This window comes from Eriocheir sinensis, unplaced genomic scaffold, assembly GCF_024679095.1.
Source record: "Eriocheir sinensis breed Jianghai 21 unplaced genomic scaffold, ASM2467909v1 Scaffold24, whole genome shotgun sequence".
NCBI classification, from domain to species: Eukaryota; Metazoa; Arthropoda; class Malacostraca; order Decapoda; family Varunidae; genus Eriocheir; species Eriocheir sinensis.
This window is the reverse complement of record NW_026111543.1, coordinates 419,250-424,461: the sequence shown is the minus strand read 5'-3', so window position 1 is coordinate 424,461 and position 5,212 is coordinate 419,250. Positions and strand designations below refer to the sequence as shown.

The 5,212-nt window shown below is 47.5% G+C and overlaps 2 long non-coding RNA genes across 8 annotated transcripts; one reads left to right on the top strand and one right to left on the bottom strand.

Moving 5' to 3' along the window:
- Positions 1-2,536: 2,536 nt before the first annotated feature.
- Positions 2,537-4,785, bottom strand: LOC126991098 (uncharacterized). Of its 4 annotated transcripts, none has more exons than XR_007745163.1 (3): positions 4,654-4,785; positions 3,789-3,856; positions 2,537-3,720 (listed from the first exon to the last, which is right to left on the bottom strand). It is a non-coding gene; the product is annotated as an uncharacterized LOC126991098 (long non-coding RNA). The 4 variants fall into 4 exon arrangements; XR_007745165.1 differs by lacking the exon at positions 4,654-4,785 and adding an exon at positions 4,521-4,644; XR_007745166.1 differs by lacking the exons at positions 3,789-3,856; positions 4,654-4,785 and adding an exon at positions 3,925-4,052.
- LOC126991099 (uncharacterized) lies at positions 3,704-4,807 on the top strand. Of its 4 annotated transcripts, none has more exons than XR_007745170.1 (5): positions 3,704-3,824; positions 4,094-4,223; positions 4,356-4,488; positions 4,557-4,621; positions 4,687-4,807. It is a non-coding gene; the product is annotated as an uncharacterized LOC126991099 (long non-coding RNA). The 4 variants fall into 4 exon arrangements; XR_007745167.1 differs by having other exon boundaries at positions 4,094-4,288; XR_007745169.1 differs by having other exon boundaries at positions 3,705-3,824; positions 4,159-4,288.
- The last annotated feature ends 405 nt before the right edge of the window (positions 4,808-5,212 follow it).

Here is a 5,212-nt window from a genome sequence, read left to right as displayed (position 1 = left end):
GACGTCACTGCAAAACCTCTATACTCGTAAGAACATAAGGGGCCATATTCTTAAACATTTAAGAACATAAGAACATAAGAACGCAGGAGTCTGCAAGAGGCCGGTAGGCCTGTACGAGGCAGCTCCTTTGACCCTAAGCTCCCGTGTATCTAACCCCACCTAATATCGCTGTCCATGAATTTATCTAGTCTATTTTTGAATGTGACAATTGTATTGGCACTCACCACATGACTGCTAAGCCTATTCCACTCATCCACCACCCTGTTAGTAAACCAATTTTTGCCTATGTCCCTGTTGAATCTGAATTTATCCAGTTTAAACCCGTTACTTCGTGTCCTACCCGGTTCTCTTACCAACAAAACCTTATGAATGTCTCCCTTATTAAAGCCCTTCATCCATTTATAAACCTCGATCATGTCTCCACGTACCCTTCGCCTTTCTGGAGAATGCAAGTTTAACTGTTTGAGTCTTTCCTCGTATGGCAAGTTTCTCAACCCCTGAATCATCTTAGTCATCCTCCTCTGCACCGATTCTAACATTTTGATATCCATTCTATAGTAGGGTGACCAGAACTGAACCGCATAGTCAAGATGAGGTCTAACTAATGCTAAATATAGTTTGAGGAAGACTTCGGGGCTTCTGTTGCTTACGCTCCTTGAAATAAATCCCAGTACCCTATTAGCTCGATTTCTAGCTTGAATGCTTTGTGCCCTTGGACGGAGATCAGAGCTCACTAAGACCCCTAAATCCCTCTCGCACCCAGACCTACTTATGAGAGTGTCATTTAAGCAATAGTTATGTGAGGGGTTGTTCCTACCTACACTTTCGAGGTAAAGATTCGTTTTAGGTCCGTGCCAGTATCTCATAATCTACTTTATGAAACATCACTATCTCTTCATATATCTTTTCTACAAACCTTCAACAGTCATGGAAACGCTTTGAAAATCCAATTCAAGGACTTTTTTTTTTACTCTTGAAAATAGGGGATAATGGTGCGGAGCTTAGTTGACCCCGCAGCCTACACTACCTCACCCTCCACGTTGGGTTTCTCCTCCTCCTCCTCCTCCTCCTCCTCCTTTTCCTCCCTCTCGCTAGCTCCCCTTTCTTGACCTCTACCTCGTCGTCTTTTTCCTTTGCTATTTTATCCTCCTCCTCCTCCTCACGCGTGGGTCAGTGAAATGGGTATGCCTGGGAAAGGTAAACTGAGGTAACCTGCGTGTCACAATCGGTCCTGTGTCGCCGGCTGAGGGGGTCTGCTGTTACCTGCGCGGGGTCACGGGCCAAGGGGACGGAGGAGCACGCCGGGGTAATGCGTAGGTTATCGTGTGACCTCCCCCCCCCCCCTTTCCCACCATCATCTTTGCTTTATACAGTGTTGCGTCCTGGTGTTTTTTTCTTGTGAGTGTTTGATATATTGTTTTAAATGAGGGTTTGATAGTTTTATGAGTGTGTGTGTGGGGGGGGGGGGGGTGTTAGTGGTTGAATGTAGAGAAGTGAGCCAGTCATGTATTAGCACAGGTATGAAGGGGTATACAGTAAGGTTAGGTTAGGAAGGCTAGGTTAGGTTAGGTGTGGGTTTTATGGTTGAGGGAAGATTGTGTGCTGATAGCGGAGACAGTAACAGGAGGAGGCAGGCAGATGTAGGAGAAGTCACCCAACCAGCCAGGTATTAGTACAGGTGTGAAAGGGGTATACAGGAAGGTTAGGTTAGGTTAGGTGTGGGTTTTATGGGGGAGGGAAGATTTGTGCTTATAGCGGAGAGAGTAACAGGAGGGGAGGCAGGCAGAGGTAGAAGGAGTCACCCAACCAGCCAGGTATTAGCACAGGTATGAAGGGGGTATACAGGAAGGTTAGGTTAGGTTAGGTGTGGGTTTTATGGTTGAAGGAAGATTGTGTGCTGATAGCGGAGAGGCAGAGGTAGAAGGAGTCACCCAAGCAGCCAGGTATTAGCACAGGTGTGAATGGAGTATACAGGAAGGTTAGGTTAGGTTAGGTGTGGGTTTTATGGGGGAGCGTAGATTGTGTGCTGTTAGCGGAGACAGTAGCAGGGGGGGAGGCAGGCAGAGGTAGAAGAGTCACCCAACCAGTCAGGTTTTAGTACAGGTGTGAATGGGGTTTAAGGGCCATATTCTTAAACGTAAAAGAACATAAGAACGTAAGGAGTCTGCAAGAGGCCGGTTAGTCTATACAAGGCAGCTCCTGTAAGTCTAATCCCACCTTACCTCACTATCCATGTTAGATCGTTAAGTGGTTTGTTAGTTTGTTTGTTAATGGGTAGTCAAACAGCTGTATTACCGTTAGTTAGGTAGGTCAGTTAAATAGATAGTTTGATAGTTAGTTAAGCAGTTAGAGTCAGTTAGTTAATTTTACTATATTCTGTATTTATTTATTTATTTGTTTATATTATTTTGTTCATTTATTTTTATTTTATTTTGTTATTTTTTTCTTTTTCCTTTTCTTTCTTTTCTTTTTTTCTATTTGTTTTCTTTTTCTTTTCTTTTTCTTTCTTTTTTCCTTTGTGTTTTCTTGCTGTTGGTTTTCTTTTTTTGATGTTCTTTTATGGTGTTCTTTTTTCCTATCATCCTTTTGTTGATGTTCGTTGGTCTGGGTGAGCCGCTTTCCTCCCAGAAGAGACCCACCCATAATTTTGGAGATGTGTTAGGGCAGAAAGGTGGATGGTGTTTGTTTTATTTTATTTTCTTGATGTCGTGTTTTTCGTTCTTTTTATTGCATTTGTTTTCTTTTTCGATGTTTTCCTGTTCTTTTTCTTTTTACTTATTTTTGATGCTTTTTGTTGTTATTTTTTTCCTATCATCCTTTTGTTGATGTTCCTTGGTCTGGATGAGCCGCTTTCCTCCCAGAAGAGACCCATCCATAATTTTGGTGATGTTGTTTGGGGCCGAAAGGTGGATGATGTTTCTTTGTATTTCTCTTTTCTCGATGTTGCTCATTTATTTCTGTTGCTTTTCTTTTTCGATGTTTTTTCTGTTCTTTTTCCATATTTTTTGGGTGTTCTTTTCTATATCATCCCTTGTTGATGTTCTTTGGTCTGGGTGAGCCGCTTTCTCCCCAGAAGAGACCCACCCATAATTTTGGCGATGCTAGGGCCTAAAGGTGGATGATCTTTTTGTTTATTTTCTTGATGTTTCGTTTCTGTATTTTCCATTTTTCTGGTGTTCTTTTTTATTTTCCTTTTCTTTGGTGTTCCCATCGCGTGGATTGTCTACGACAGTATAACGAGCACCACAAGCCCGGGTTTATTTAGAGTTTGCTCTCCTAGGCAGATTGCCTACCACGGCTGACGACCTCCACCTGCCCGGGTTTATTGTTCGGAGTTTGCTCTCCTAGGCAGACTGCCTACCACGGCTGACGAGCTCCACCTGCCCGGGTTTATTGTTCGGAGTTTGCTCTCCTAGGCAGACTGCCTACCACGGCTGACGACCTCCACCTGCCCGGGTTTGTTGTTCGGAGTTTGCTCTCCTAGGCAGATTGCCTACCACGGCTGACGACCTCCACCTGCCCGGGTTTATTGTTCGGAGTTTGCTCTCCTAGGCAGACTGCCTACCACGGCTGACGACCTCCACCTGCCCGGGTTTGTTGTTCGGAGTTTGCTCTCCTAGGCAGATTGCCTACCACGGCTGACGACCTCCACCTGCCCGGGTTTGTTGTTCGGAGTTTGCTCTCCTAGGCAGATTGCCTACCACGGCTGACGAGCTCCACCTGCCCGGGTTTGTTGTTCGGAGTTTGCTCTCCTAGGCAGATTGCCTACCACGGCTGACGAGCTCCACCTGCCCGGGTTTGTTGTTCGGAGTTTGCTCTCCTAGGTGAATTGCCTACCACGGCTGACGAGCTCCACCTGCCCGGGTTTGTTGTTCGGAGTTTGCTCTCCTAGGTGAATTGCCTACCACGGCTAACGAGCTCCACCTGCCCGGGTTTGTTGTTCGGAGTTTGCTCTCCTAGGTGAATTGCCTCCCACGGCTAACGAGCCTCACCTGCCCAGGTTTGTTTAGAGTTTGCTCTCCTAGGTGAATTGCCTACCACGGCTAACGAGCTCCACCTGCCCGGGTTTGTTGTTAGGAGTTTGCTCTCCTAGGTGAATTGCCTACCACGGCTAACGACCTCCACCTGCCCGGGTTTGTTTAGAGTTTGCTCTCCTAGGTGAATTGCCTACCACGGCTAACGACCTCCACCTGCCCGGGTTTGTTTAGAGTTTGCTCTCCTAGGTGAATTGCCTACCACGGCTAACGAGCTCCACCTGCCCGGGTTTGTTTAGAGTTTGCTCTCCTAGGTGAATTGCCTACCACGGCTAACGAGCAACACCTGCCCGGGTTTATTTATATAGTTTGCTCTCCTAGGTGAATTGCCTACCACGGCTAACGACCTCCACCTGCCCGGGTTTGTTTAGAGTTTGCTCTCCTAGGTGAATTGCCTACCACGGCTGACGAGCTCCACCTGCCCGGGTTTATTGTTCGGAGTTTGCTCTCCTAGGTGAATTGCCTACCACGGCTAACGAGCCTCACCTGCCCGGGTTTATTGTTCGGAGTTTGCTCTCCTAGGTGAATTGCCTCCCACGGCTAACGACCTCCACCTGCCCGGGTTTGTATAGAGTTTGCTCTCCTAGGTGAATTGCCTACCACGGCTAACGAGCCCCACCTGCCCGGGTTTGTATAGAGTTTGCTCTCCTAGGTGAATTGCCTACCACGGCTAACGAGCCTCACCTGCCCGGGTTTGTATAGAGTTTGCTCTCCTAGGTGAATTGCCTACCACGGCTAACGAGCCTCACCTGCCCGGGTTTGTATAGAGTTTGCTCTCCTAGGTGAATTGCCTACCACGGCTAACGAGCCTCGCCTGCCCAGGTTTGTATAGAGTTTGCTCTCCTAGGCAGATTGCCTACCACGGCTAACGAGCTCCACCTGCCCGGGTTTGTAGCCGGAAGATCTCCGGCACCTCCGTCGGGGCCCGGAGGGACGCCGAGGAGCCCTGCCTCGAGCCCTCCATTCCTGCCATGCTCGCCAGGGAGACCTTGGGCTCGCTGGCGCTCCACACCCCCGCCGAGGCGAGGATGCAAGAACTCGCTTCTTAAAACTACCAGACTGGATTATAAAATTAATCATAATTACTGTGAAGGCGCCGGTCACCGCGTTTATCGGTTCAGGGATGGATTGATTGATGGATTGATTTTACTTGGTAGGAATCTGCTCACCAATTAACA